Source organism: Eubalaena glacialis, chromosome 8, assembly GCF_028564815.1.
Source record: "Eubalaena glacialis isolate mEubGla1 chromosome 8, mEubGla1.1.hap2.+ XY, whole genome shotgun sequence".
Classification (NCBI taxonomy): Eukaryota; Metazoa; Chordata; class Mammalia; order Artiodactyla; family Balaenidae; genus Eubalaena; species Eubalaena glacialis.
This window is the reverse complement of record NC_083723.1, coordinates 80,753,923-80,769,493: the sequence shown is the minus strand read 5'-3', so window position 1 is coordinate 80,769,493 and position 15,571 is coordinate 80,753,923. Positions and strand designations below refer to the sequence as shown.

At 38.7% G+C, this 15,571-nt stretch overlaps 1 protein-coding gene across 1 annotated transcript in view; it reads left to right on the top strand.

Annotated features, from left to right (window-relative positions):
* Positions 1–15,571, top strand: part of CPVL (carboxypeptidase vitellogenic like) — a 135,952-nt gene that overhangs the window by 86,681 nt on the left and 33,700 nt on the right. The window lies entirely within an intron of this gene.

Here is a 15,571-nt window from a genome sequence, read left to right as displayed (position 1 = left end):
AGACAAGGTCCCTGTTTTGAGGCATGTAAAGTCAATCACTGTGTTATCTGACTGAGATGTTCTGCCTGATTTGTTGCTGGTGGTACCAGAGGTTCAAGCAGAGGAACTGTGGACCCTCGAACTCTCACTGTGAGGGAAGGACACCACGAGCAGGTGACAGGGGGACAGTCATCCTGTGCATTTCTTTCCCCTTTATTTCTCTTCTTACCTCCTCCTCTGATCCTCCAGGACTGTTAGCGTTTGTCCTAGGCATGGTCTGGGGGTAGCTCAACAGGATAAGTGTGTTAATGATAGAGAAGATCACCACCAGAGGTGATCCACTTTCTCTCTCTTTCCTGGCAGAGGCAAGAGTAATGTTTGGAATGAACAAAAAACAGGGCAACAAGTAACCAACACATGAATTAGACAAAAGGCAACCTCTCCTCAAGATACTTTATTTCTATCTGTCCAAAAATTGTCCTAATATACTGCTTTTATTTGAACCAGACTCTTTACTGCCATTTTCTGACATAAGGAAAACACATTTCAACAATGTCTATGTTAGGAATAGTGTCTCTTGGGATTGTTCAGTGCACGACCTTCAGTACTACCCAGGGAGCCCTTGACCTAATGCACTGTGTTTTAGAATATGCCCGACCTAGAAGACCTATTTTCTGATCCTGCCTCTAGTACACAGAGTTTGAATCCTAGACATACAACTTTTATTCAAAATAATCTAAGGCCAATGGCATGCAGAGTCTACAAACCCATTATATATCTGCAGAACTTCATGAAATACTTACTTTGTAGGCAAGAAAGGGCCTAACTAGATGAGGTCAGGATTTCAGCCACTCTTGTGTTTGGTTCTGTCAGGGAAATGTAGTGGCCCTTAATGCTTGCCTGCTTGGAGCCTTCTCTGAGCACCTTCAGGTTGTCCTCTTCTCTGAGGTCTCAGACCATGTGGTCTCTACTGCTGTGGTCACACTTAGCACACTGTACTGCCATTATGGGCCTCGAGCAGAAGTCAGTAACACATAAATGAATGAATGAATGAAAAATCAGTTCTATAAATTAGTGGTCTATCAAAAATATATCTAATAAACTTGTTCATAATCCATCAGGTATTTATTATCCACAGATTTATTAAACCAAAAAGAGCTTAGCACTTATGTTTTCAAGATGTAAACATTGGGCTATAATGTAACATTAAGGAATGCAAAATGGTTTTTTTGAGTGGAGAGCAGATAAGGGAGTTCCCATGTATATTTTTTTGTGCCCTTGCAAGATAGGTTTTCTCACTGTATAAATTTAACTAGAGTATGATTGCTTTCTCAGCCAAGTGAGGATAGCGTGAGATATATAGTTCACCTGATGATGTAAACTCTTCTGGTATTGGCTGATCACCATACAGTGTCCACTTGCTTGATAAGGGAGAATATGCTGATTGAAGATGAGCCTGCATTTTGATATTTAAACATATCTGTTTCTGTTTCCCATGTATCCTAAACCTATCAATATGAATTCCAATGAAATCAGAATGTTTTCTAAACTTTCAAACTCTGAATCAGTTGTCAGAAAAAGAGACTAGACTAGTGGTGCAGATAAACCATGTTTCCAGAAAGAAAGAGAACAAAGTATGCAGTCAGTCTGAGTGCAGACCAAAAAGCGGCTGTTGCTGAAACAGACCGCATATCCATGGCTACAGCTGGCATAGCCCACAGGGCAGCGATTATCCTTGGCTTGTCTGTTAATGGTGGTGAACCTCAATGTGTATGCAGTGGAATCAGAACAATCTAGGTTGGCTTAAAACATTAGTACCCTCAAAGTTATATTTATGTAAGACTCAGTACTAATTTGTCATAGAAAATAGTGCACATGTGTCTATTCATAGGAACATGGAAGTCTCTTTCTAGTACTAGATTCATTTTATGCAATGTGCAATATCTGATGGGCTGAGGAAGACCTTCATCAGTTTCTGGAAACTAATAGAACTAAAAGAACAAGGGTGTAGTACATCAGTTTCTGTACAGACTATGTGAAAACATAATCCTTTTCTTGTAAAGACCTACAGGGGATGTGTACTCAAAGTCATCCTCTTTTCAGTAATTTCAAATATTTAGGTGGTAAATTGAAATATCATTTTAGCAGTTTCAAGAACAACTAGAATGAGAAATAATCTGTTGGACTATTGGAATTCATGATTAAATCAGATCATGGTTAAATATTATCAGGATTTCTAGGAGTTACCTGGGTCCATAGCACATGGTGGTTATAAGCATGGGTTCTCAAGTTAGACATTTTGAGTTTGAACTCTGTTTCCACTATTCACTGGCTATGTTCCTTTGGGGGAGGATACTTAAAACACTCTGTGCTTCAGCTTCCTCATCTGTGAAATGGGAATAATAATAGTACTTACAGGTGAGTTCTTATGAGGTTTAAATAGATTATGTAGGTAAAACACTTAAAACAATGACTGGTGCTTAGAAAGTCCTTGAAAATATAAGCTATTACTAATGATGTTCAACACATTTCAGCAGAAGCCTTTAAGCACCTGCTATATACAAAAGGTATACAAAAAACCATGGAAAATACAAAAGTAAAAAAGACTTGACAGACTTCTGGTTTCTAGTCTGGCATGTAAGGAACTTAGAGGTTACCATTCTGTCCTAACAACAAGTAAAAAGCTGAACAAACTGAAAAAGCAACAACTCCTCTTAGATCTGTGAGAGAAGTGAAGTCATCACAGGGCAGACTACTCCTTCACAAACAGGAGAGACCAACAGGTGGGTACAGAGAATCACAACTTTTCTAAGCAGAAATCCATGAGCAGAAACCTCCACAAGAACCAGTGCCAGGATAGGAAAACCTGAGCTATAATTCATGAATTACTGGAGGTTCAGTGGGGATAAGCCTGAGACTTAAAAACTCCAGGGGAATCCAGTCATGGGAGGAAGCCCCCACTTTTGTAGTTTTATCTCCAGGAGTTCTGCAATGTTGTCACAGTGAATACTGGAGAAAAATCCGTTCTGCTTATGGCAGGAGGAGGTAAAAAGTAGCCACCTAGAAATACACCAGAGCATTTTGTTTTTTGTAACAAGGCCTGCCCTCAGAAAGCTATTTTACCACAGTCTAACCCACTGAGGGGTTATCAGAGCCTGATCTACCTGTGGGAAGGGAAATACTCAACTTCAGCTCTAGACTTCCATGTGGGGGAAAGGAAATACCCAATTCCAGTTGCCTTTAGCTATGCTGTCCCACCTAAGAGGTGAGGGGGAGCAACTGCAAAGCACTGGTGAAGTTCACAGTCCAGGGGCATAGGCTCCTAAAAGACTGAGACCTAATCCTAGGACTCTAGTACTCTTCCCATCCCCCACATCTTACCACCATATTACAAAAGGGTTATTTACCACAGTACCCTGTGTCCAGTGCATCACGTACATCTTTCAACAAAAAATTACCAGGCATACTAAAAGGCAAAAACCACACTTCATAAAGACTGAACGAGCATTAGAACCACAGTCAGATAGGACAGGGATGTTGAAATTATCAGACCAGGCATTTTTGCAAACTATGATTAATATGCTAAGGGCTTCAATGGACAAAGTAGGCAACATACAATAATAGATGGATAATGTAAGCGAAGATATGGGAGTTCTAAGAAAGAATGAAAAAAGAAATGCTAGAAATCAAAAACTGTAACAGAAATGAAGAATGCCTTTGATGGGCTCTTTAGTAGACTACATGGCTGAGGAAAGAATTGCTGATCTTGAGGATATGACAGTAGAAACTTCCAAAACTGAAAAGCAAAGGGAACAGAGACTGAACAAAACCAGAAAATCCAAAAACTGTGGAACAACTATAAAAGATGTAACATATGCATAATGGGAATACCAGAAAGAAAAGAGAGAAAGGAACAGAAACAAAATTTGAAGAAATAATGATTGAGAATTTTCCCAAGTTAATGTTGGACACCAAACCACAGATCCAGGAAGCTCAGAGAACACCAAGCAAACAAATGCCAAAAAACGACACCTAGGTATATCAAATGTAAACTTTAGAAAATCAGAGATAAAGAAAAAAATCTTGAAAGAAGCCAGAGGGGGGAAAAAACACCTTACCTATAAAGAAGCAAAGGTACGAATTACATCTGACTTCTCCTCAGAAACCATGCAAGCGAAAAGAGAGTGAAATATCTGAAGAGAGAAAAAAATCACCAACCTAGGATTCTGGTCCTATGAAACTATCCGTCAGAAATGGGCCAGAAATAAAGATGTTTTCAGACAAGTACAAATTGAAGGAATTTATTGCCAATAGACCTACCTTGCAAATTATGTTAAAAGAAGTTCTTCACAGGGAAGGATAATGTTATAGGTCGGAAACTCAGCTCTATATAAAGAAAATAAAAGTATTGGAGAATGAATAAGTGAAGATGGCATGATTGTCTATGTAGAAAATCTGAAAGAATCAATAAACAAGCTCCTGGAACTAATAAGTGATTATAGCAAAGTTGCAAGATACAGGGTTAGTATACAAACACCAATCACTTTTCAATATACCAGCAATGAACAAATGGAATTTGAAATTAAAAATCCAAAACCATTTACATTAGCACCGAAACTGTTGAAATACTTAGGCATAAATCTAACAAATTATGTACAAACCTATATGCAGAAAACTACAAAATTTTGATGAATGAAATCAAAGAACTAAATAAATAGAGAGATATTCCATGTTCATGAATAGGAAGACTTAATATTATCAAAATGTCAGTTCTTCCCAACTTGATCTACACGTTCAATGAAATCTCAACCAAAATCTCAGCACGTTATTTTATGGGTATTGACAAACTAATTCTAAAGTTTATATGGAAAGGCAGAGACTCAGAATAGCCAACTCAGTATTGAAGGAGAAGAACAAAGTCAGATGAATGACACTTCTTGACTTGGAAACTTACTATAAAACTGCAGTAATTAAGACAGTATAGTATTGGCTGGAGAACAGACAAATAGATAAATGGAAGAGAATAGAGAGCCCAGAAATAGACCCACATAAATACAGTCAACTGATCATTGACAAAGGAGCAAAGACAATACAATGAGCAACCTCACTTATGAGCATATATGTACAAATCCTAAACAGAATATTAATACAACCTAATCCACCAGTGAATAAAAAAGATCAGGTTGGGTTGATCCCATGAATGCAAGGATATTTTTGCATTAGAAGTTCTATCATGTAATTTACCACCTAAAATGTTAAAAGAGAAAAAAATTTTCTATCTTAATAGATGCAAAAAAGTGGATTTGATAAAATTAAAACCCACTTAGGATAAAAAATTTTAGCAAACGAGGAATAGTAGTCTCTGTATTAATTTCCTATGCTTGCTGTAATAGATTACCACAAACTTGATGGCATAAACTACAGAAATTTATTTTCTCGCAGTTCTGGAGGTTAGAAATCCGAAGTCACTTTCACTGGGCTGAAACCAAGGTGTCAATAGGGTGGCTCTAATGGGATAATCCATTCCAGCTTCTGGTGGCTGTTGGCATTCCTTGGCTTGGGACCATATCATTCTAACATCTGCCTCTGTGGTCACATTGCCCTCTCCTCTTCTGTGGTCAAATATCGTCTGCCTCCCTCTTAGAAGAATACATGAGATTGCATTTAGGGACCTCCTAGATAATCTCCCCATCTCAAGATGCTTAAGTTAATCACACATGCAAAGTCTCTATTTTTTAAATTAATTAATTAATTTATTTATTTATCTATTCTGCATAAGGTAACATTCACTGGTTCCAGGGATTAGGACTAGATATGTTGTGACAGGGCATTATTTAGCCTACCATAGTATGGGACTTTCTTGACCTAATAAAAATCTACCAGTAAGCATTACTCTGTTTTATAAAACATAATATGCATTACCTTTAAAATCAGGTTCATGATGATGTAAAGAAATAAAAAATGAATGGGAGAAAAATCCAGTTAATAAACGTGTAAGAAATAATGGAATAGAAAATCATTATTTGACAAATAGGACAGTAATAATTGCTTCAGGAAAGAATCATCAGTGGATACTAACATCAGTTAGTGAAAGTATGATGAGAATCAGAATATTTACGTAGTCTCAAAGTATCCTCCTTCAAAATATTTATGATGAAGAGGAAAATAGTAGCTTTATAGTGGAGAAGTCTGGCATATGAACCAAAGGATCTAAGTTAACATCACCAGTAATGGGACAAATCAACATTTGTGCCTCCTGATATGTTGTACTGAGAAGGACACAACAACACTAATGTGTGTTGCCAAAAATGAATGAATTTGATCATGAGGCAACAGCAGACAAACTCAAATTAGGGGACAAATTTAGCCACAAAATAACTGGCTAGTACTTGTCAAAGGACATGAATGACACACACATACCTACACACACACAAACACTGAGGGATTAAGGAGACTTTACAACTAAATATATATAACATGTGACCTTTTATTGCATCCAGGATCAGAAAAAGGTTATTAAGGGACAAGTGGAAATTTTTAAATAAAATCTGTAGCAAGACGATAGTATTATATCAGTGTTAATTTTCTGGTTTTGATGATTGCATGGTGGTTATTTAAAACGTTAATATTTTGAAGGCTACATAAAGAGTATGCAGGATTTCTTTATACTATTTCTTTAACAGCTTAATTGAAGATATAATTCACATAATACAGAATTCACCCATTTAAAATGTTCAAGTCTGTAGTTTTTAAAATATGCACAAACTTTTGCAACCATCATCACTATTTAATTTTAGAACATTTTTGTCATGTTCCCCCCAGACCCCTTATGCTTTAGCAGTAATTCCCATTTTCTCCCTCCCTCCACCCCCTGGAAACCACTAATCTACTGTATCTATGGATTTGCCTATTTTGGATATTGCCTATAAATGAAATAGTATTATATAGTGGTTCTCTCTGTGGGGTAGACAGAGGGGGGTTGGGATAGGGGAGAAGTTCACTGGGTAGATTCAATGATATTGGTGCTATACTAGTTCTTAAGGTGGCTGGTGCATTTGTGAATGTATATTTATTATTATACTTCCTAACCTACAGATATGTTATAATACATTCTTTGGCATATATATAATATATACAATAAAATTTTGAAGGAAGTAGACTGTGATTAGTGCTTTGCAGAGATTTAATTGACCATGTTGTGAGCATGTGGACTGCTTAGTATGGCCATGACTTTGAAGTCCCTCAGCATACTTCAGAGAATTATGAGGCATTGTGGTGGAGGCAAGGACACTGATCTACTCTCACAGAGAATTCCATCAGTTTTCCTCGCTGGTAGACATTGATTACATAATCCAAAATAGCAGGTAATTAAAATAATCTTTTTCTACCTGGCTCTATATGCTCATTGGTGGGTAGCCAATTTACTTGCAAATTATGTTACAGCTCCCTGATGGTGATGTTAAAATATGTCCGGTGTCGGAAGTCAAGCTGCCTGGAATTGAAGTTCTCCCTTTAACTTCCTAATCTGTAAAATTCTATCTCATAGACAACAAACCGTGTAAGGGCAGCCATCTTACCTTCTTGTTCACCACTCTGTACCCAGGGCCTACCACTGTGCCTGGCACATAGTAGGCACTCAACAAACATTAATAATGAAAGAAGAATTGTCTTGGGAACAAAGGAAGTAATAAAAGGCTTCACAGAGAGTAGATGTTGCTTAGAACATTTTACTTCCCTTAATCTTCTCTTTTCCTACCATTCTTAAACTGTTCTTCCACCTCAGCTGTGGTTCATATTGTTCTCTTTGTATTAGAAGTACCTGGGAAGCTTTAAAAAATACTTAATTCCGACCCCCTCCACCAAAGGTTCTGATTTAGTTGCCTAGTATAGCAACTAGCACATAGTAGTGTGCAGTAAACTTTGAAGAAAGGAAGGAGGGATGGAAGGAAGGAAAGGAGGGGGAAAAGGACAGAATGACAGAAAGAAGACAGATGATCTGTTCATTTACGTCATAAGCTGTCTTTATAGTAAACTTATTTGAATTTTAGTAAGTGCAAATAATTCACCACTCCAGTTACTATTGATTACATTATGTATGTTATATTCCTTCCTCTTTTAAGCAGCATTTTTTTAAAAAACAAATACACTGATTGTAAGATGTATCCTGATTTTCAAAGTAATAAAATACAGTAGCGGGTGGGTAGATAGATAGATAGATAGGGATAGGGCATCTCTAAAATCTAGGAAATGCAGCCCATACCCCATAAAAGCTATTGGTTTTGAATCCCGTGTTCTTTGTAGAAGTCCCCTGGTCCTTAGTACTTTCTGATAAAGAAGTTACATTTTCTTATGAAGATTCTTGCTAAAGATTCTGAATATGTTTCCAACCTCCATTTCTCTGCTTGGTTGCAGCTCTTGCCTTCCTAAAAATATATGAGCTATATTTTCAAAGACTAAGAGTACATGAGAGAGAGAATGTGAGTGTGTGTGTGTGTGTGTGTGTGTGTGGTGTATTTCCTGTATGAAACCATTATTTCAAAAAAACAGGAGCTACAGCTCTAGAGGCCATTTGGATCCAAAGCAAAATGTTGCCCTTGGATTGAGGTTGCCCTTGTTGCTAAATTGTCTGGAAGGCCACTGCAGTTTTAAGAGGTACCATCTCCAAAGGCTAATACCTCCATATGCTTTTGCTTTTAAAGGTTAAAATTGCCCTTGGGTAAGACTTAGTTTGCTGTGTTTAAAAGTTCATCTAGTCAGGAAATTGTAAATATAAAGTTACATTTCCCTGTCACTTATCATTCTGCAGCTCATTAAGTTTCAACTAATTGCATCTTCAGAATTCAGGATCTTAATGTTTCTCAGCTTCACCACCAGACTGAAATCTTAACACCCAGGTCGTTAAGAGTTTTATTTACTTATCCTAGGCTATCAAAAGATCTTCGTTTAGAAATGGGCAATTCCTGGCTAATGGATGTGACTCAGAAGTTTGAAAGGTAAATATTTCTAGTAAATCTAAGTCATTTTAGCAGTCATTTTAATTGCTTGTGGCATTTTCCTTCATAACATCTTCTGATGGCAAAATGTCAATGGTAATAGTGCCAGGAAACTAGATTTGATAAATGTCTAGCATACCAATAAAAATTTAACACTTAAATGGGTCTGATTCTTCAACTGCTAAGTTGGACTCTGAGCTTTCATCCGACGGTGATGGGAAAAGTCTAGCTTTGTTGACTATAATCTGATATGATCACTTTTCTTTCAAACCCTTTGAAGACCGTAAAGAGAATGCCAGTACCATTCTGTGAAAAACTTCTGTGAGGAGGGAGTAGTTTTTATGGAAGCATAACAGAAGAGAGGGAAGCTAATCCTGGGACATGTGTTTTATGTAATCATACTATCAATAAGCAGTCATCACTTTGCAGGCAAATAAAAATAGTATGCATTTGAGAATCAGTTATACTGTCGAGTTCCTTGTGAATTACTTTTACCTATTTTAGTTATAATCCAAGTGCAAGAACAGCAGTAATTTTTTTTAATGAGGCATGCTTTTTCTGGGCTTCTTTGATTTTTGAGCATTTTAATGAATAAAGGGAAAAAAGCATACCCATAAATTATTAAACAGACTTTGATTTCACCCCAAATTGCCATGCTATTGACACCTTTTCTTGTTTGCCCTTTAAACTGATGTTGGGATGAAGTACTCAAATGAGAACCAGCATATATTTTTATTTACTCTTACTTATTTCTTTAAGCCATTTGATAATATATTCTGCTGTGTGAATTGGTTTATTTCAAATTGCTTTGCTTGGTGATGATGTCATCATTTTGTCAGGGCCTTATTTTGTTGTTGTTTGAAGGTACCTCATGCTCAAAACATTAGAAGGTATGTTTGTGATTTATGGCAACATAAAAGTAGAATTTAATCTGGAGCCACCCAAATACAGCAGAGTGAGGGTGTTACAAGAAGAAAGATATTAAGTGGTGATACCATTTGTTATGTAGATTCCAGGGACCTAAAAATCAACAAGCTAAGAAATGCACATTTAAATCCAGTTGCTATGAAATCCAGCTGGTATGAAACACAGGCAATTACATCAGTTGACTTTACTTTGAAAAGATAAATACGGAAAGCTGAGAAGAGTATTGCTCTCTGGATACAATGAGGAATATCTCTTGTGCAATAAATGTCACCACGCTGCAGTAGCTTCTCAGTCTTTATTTCTTGTGTCTTAGTATAACAGGAGAAGATGCAAAATGATGCCAACATGTTCTAAAAGGTTGGATCATTGGAAACCAGTGGTCTTCAAAGCAGTGTGTGCCAACCACCATCCCCTGGCGTGTGGGAGGAAAATAGTGTACATTAATATTTTATTTCGTAAAAAAAGGAAATTAAGAAATAAGCTTTACTCATGTTTAATGGATAGATTGGCACTAGGGCGCTTATTTGCTCTCTATGATAGTCACGTCAGATGTGATAGAGCCAGGGTTTGGGTTTGGGTTTGGGTTTGGGTTTGGGTTTTCCTAATCATAGTCATCATCACCATCATCATTTAAGTCTGTTTGCCACAGGATCTGCCTCCAGGCCCAGGGCTCTTTGCACTGCAGTTTCCTCTGCTTCCATCTGAATGTGGATGACTTAATTCCGTAGCTTTTGGCCCTGGCCTTGTAGTCCAGTAAGGAGAGCAGCATTCACATACTTCCCACTGCCTAAGGAAGCCACATTCACAACCTCTCGGGCCCTTCCTAGGGGCTTTTTCCCACTGGATTTGCCTGGCCTGCACTGTAGAAGTCATCCGACCCCGCCCCCCCCCCCCCCAAGTGGGGCAGCCTGTGCTATCTACTTGCTCGTTACGAGCAGCTCCCGAGTGTTGTCACCGGGTAACAGCACCCGGCACAGTGTCCTTGTGCCGAATGGCATGTGACTAAATGAAAGCCAGAAGAACCTTCAACCAAGCTTTCGAAAGAATCGCTCTGGGCAGGAGCCCTTGACCTCCCCTGTCTTGATTTTCCTCACCTGGTGCTCCTTTCACTCTGCATCTTCAAGTCTGTTTCTTCAGCCTCCTGACAGTCCCCCTATTTGTTACAGGGATGTGTACAATCCTTTTGAGACCATTTGGCGTTCTCTAGGAAGAAAAGGGAAAGGGATGCTTTCCTTACCAAATAAGGGGGAGTTGTGTTTGGGGGAGGAAAAAACCACCAAAAAAACCCTAATTGCAAAGTAATGAGGGGACCTTGGTGAATATCACCATTGAGAGTATGGGGCAGAGAGTCTTGCAACCTGACTGATACCAGGTTTTCCCATGTAGATGAAAACATAAAGAGCCAGAGCACCACTTAGACTTTTTAAAAAAATGTCTGGTAAAGAAAAGTAAGCTGTACAACCAGCCACTTGCTTTCTTTCGTGCGATCAGCCTGGCTGGAAACTTTTCACTGACTTTGCTACTCACCTGGAGATTGCTAACAACAGGTAGGAATTAGACTTGTAGAAGTGACCTCTCTGGCTCTTTGGATGAGGGCCTACTTACTGACACTCTAGTCCTCTCCTAAGAGAAAGGCAAAGTAATCTTCATCCACAGAGAACTAGAATTTTCTCAAGCTGGAAGGCAAGTTTGTTATGGGAGAAGTGGGTCGACTTGTCTCAAAGGCCAGCCCGAATCCAAAGTGAGCTACACCTTGCTGCTTGCTGAGTACCCTACGGCCTCTCTAAGGCCTCCCTTCCCACTGTTTATATTCCTTTGGGCGCTTCCAGGTGCCTCTAAATTAATGCTTTTTCCAGGTGGTTTAGCATTCCTCCTGCAACAAGACCACTCTGCTCTCAGCTGGCCCTCAGGATAACTTCAGCAGGGAGGTCATTCCCTGTCCTGCCTGGGCACAATGGGTAGTAGGGCAGCAGTGACACTGTTTCGTGGCAGGGGCTCAGCTTTCAGCTTTTTTTCACCTTCAAAATCCTTGGTGAATCCATTCAATTTTATGGCGATAACTATTGTTTTTTTGAACTTGAGTGATGTTGATAATGTGGGGGAACAGGGAGCTGGCAGGGGGACTTGATGGCAAGGGGTTTTCCTGTAGCTCCTGCCTATTTCTGCTGTAATGATTGAGACTGTAGGAGCATCTTCCACTCCTCCATAGGAAAGTCTTTCTGATTTGCTTAATCCAGCTTCATGAACTGCAGATCACTCCTCTAAGAGTGGCTGTCCTTGGAAGTTACTGCTGTCATTTGGCAGCTGTTGACAAAGGGACCAATTTTCTTTGCAGGATATACCAAATCCAAGGTATATGGCTGCTGTCCAATAGAAATGCAAGTCACATATAGAATTTTAAATTTTCTAGAAGGCACATTAAAAATATCAAAAGGAACGGGTGAAATTAATAACATGTTTTCTTTAACCCAGTATATCCAATATGTTATCATACCAGCTTTTAATCAATATTAAAAAATTATTGAGAGATTATACATTCTTTTCTTTGTATTAAGTCTTCACAATTCAGTGTATCTTACTTAGAGCACATCTCAATTTGGACTAGCTACATTTCAAGTGCTCACTGGCCACGTGTGGCCAGTGGCTACTGTATTGATGAGTGTGAGTCAATTCCTATAGACTTAAATATTATAAATTATAGCAATTCTTGTTTGCTTTTTGGGCTGTTTCTTGTTGGTTTGCTTTATGTGCAAATGTGTACTGGTTAATTAAGTACATTTAATAATGTGGAAAGATAAAGAAATTGGTTCCTCAGCCCACCTTTTAGTAGAGTGATAACATTGGCAAGCATGGGGCAGTGTTTGGAGAGGACCCTTGGCATGACCTTGAAGCTGACATTCTGACAACCAGGGAGGACACTCCTCTCTGGAGAGACTTGTCTGCGGGAGAGGCAGGCCTGCTCCTGGAGCATTTTGAGTTCATTAAATCTAGTTACTGAGGATGGACAATAGGTGAGAGGTGATGGTTAGAGGTGAGGGGATCAGAAAAGGGCTATGAGTACAGACCCTGAAACAAGAAGCAGAGCAAAGGACCCCCTAGAGTGGGCCCCCAGGACTCTTCTATTCAAATGGGAGGAAAATATTATTCTGGGTCATTATTAAAAGTCATGTTAATTATGCTGTTCTAGGTAGTTAAAATTTTTTCAAAGATCCCTGGGTTGGAGTGATGGCTCACTGGATTATTTTCAAGTTGGCTTTGCTTCTTGTTCCATTCTAAAAGCAACTAAATTATTTAGAGTTAAGTTGCAAGAAAGCAGGAATAATTTTCTTTGGCAGAAAGACATTATTTGTGTAATCACTGGACACTCATTCAAACTCCCTGCCCCACTCTCATTTTTCTTTACTCATCTTGGCAAAACCAGCTGGTAGGGGAATGGCACGAACATGGGGGTGTTTATTCTAAGTCCATTTTCTCTCTTTCTTTGTCTTCTTTAAACTTGGAAGCAAAATATGTCTCATTTGAAGAACGACTTGGTTGCAGAAGTGACTACTGTTTCATTCAATGCTGGCATTATTTTTCTGCCACAGTCTCCTCCAGGCAGGCCCTGGGGGCTCAGGCTTCCTGAGTGTTATAGCCCTATATCCCTGCAAAGTCACCAAGAAGAAGTAGGGCCAAAAGTGCGAGCGATGGGCAACTGGGGCCCAGGCGCTGTCCCTGGAAGAATAACAACTTTGCCTCCAGTGGGGAAAATTGCTAAATGTTATACTATATAGCTGAAATTGTTTTTCTTTTGCAGCTGAGCTTTTGAGAAACCCTTGGGAATTGCCCTGGGTTAGGTTGGATATTAATGAAATTAATTCTCTTCTATTTGTGAGAAAGTTACTGGTGGGTCATGCTAATTGCTCCAGGCAGAAAGAACTCCTGGCTATGTTGGAGTATGTAATAGAAGAATGATAGGTAAGGCAGCCAGAAGAGGAAGTGTGGAGGGCTGCTTTGTAGGAGTTTCATTGATTTAGCATCTGTAGGGAAGGCTTCTTTTTAAAAAAAAAATTTTTTTTTTTGATTAGCGAACAGGAGAACATTCAAAACTAAGACAGATAGCAGCCAACTGGGAATGCTGTGCAGCCTGGAATAGCTTAGGCTGTTTCCCCAAACAGGAAACCACAAAATGTTAGAGATTAAGGTCACTGGATCATTGGGAAAAGAGCATAACTTTGTCTGCAAAGTATTATGATGGATTGTAAATGGGCCAAAATATAAGCATAAATCTTTCATCTAAAAACGCAACAACAAAAATCCAGCCTTCTCACAAAAGCTCAGTTTGCTTTCCTGTTGTGCTGAGAGACCAAAGCCTCCTTCTGCGGCATCTCTGTAATTTTCCTACTAAGTAGGGGAGTTATCGGGAATTTGAAGAGAAATGCTTTGTGTTCTCTGTCAGAAACACGTGTGTTTTGGTTTGGATTTTTAAAAAGGTAAAGTTTAGACCAGAAAGTGGGCCTCATGTGATTTATTTTCAGTCTTATGCTTTAATACAGGCAACAATGAAAATATAACAAAATGCACATTTATATACATTTTTGCCCCAAACCCCTTCTTTCAAGGGTTCGCAGGCACCATCAAAAACACAGTTGTCTCTTTTCCCCTTTGAGTATCATCCCTTGTCCCCCGAACTTACTTGAAGTCAAAATCTGAGTTTAGAGGGTGTGGGATCTTCTTAGTTGAGTTGGCAGGTAAACTGGCATGCAGCTATCTTTAGCTGACGCAATTGGTTGCTTTATATCTGCCTGGAAAATATTTATCCTTCAGAAGCTTATACTGTGTAAAATAAGGGTTAATCATCATCTGATTCTGTTCACTAGGTCTTTCCTAGAGGGAGGTTTTCTTGCTGAGAGGGTGAAATCCATGAAAAAACTACTGATTTATGTACATCCAGAACCTGAAAAGTTTATGGTTTTAAATGTTAAAATGATTTAGATTTTAGAAAGATTTAAGTGAAACTGACTTTTTTAAAGTCCTCTTTTTAAGGAAAACTTAGAGAACGAAAGAGTAAACTTGCTTTTCCTCTTTTGATTATTCACTATATTGAAAAGTTAAAAAAATATCTGGAGTATAGGGAGGACAGGGTCACATCTTTTCATGTCTGTTCTCTTGGTGCCCAATCCTTAGGCTCACCACAAAGATTTACTGTTGAATAAATAGAAATTTCACATGAGCAGATTAAACAAAGAAACAAACACATTCCATGTATAAGTGAACACGAACTCTTTTCTCCAGCTCAGACAAAAGGCCACTTCCTTTCCATTTCAGATGGAAGTGAAACTTAGCTGAAGAAAATGAAATGAATGAGTAGAGTTGGATTGAGACCTATTGATCTTTTTTTTCTACCCGTGACAGAGACATGGATACAGAGGAATATGTTTCTCTTCTAAGAAGAACGACAGCATAAGCATTGAATAAATGACAGCTGCCCTTGCACCTCTGTTGGGGGTGAGGGAAGGACACTCAGGAAGGGGTAGGACTGTGTCTTAGGGTGATAACTATTGCACAGCCTGCACTCATCGTGGCCGAGTGGAAATATAGGCCTGGCGTGGTCAGATCGCTGAGTATTTAAATGACAGCATCTAATTGCAAAAACAGTAACAACACCATGTGGACCTAGATGAATGTATCTG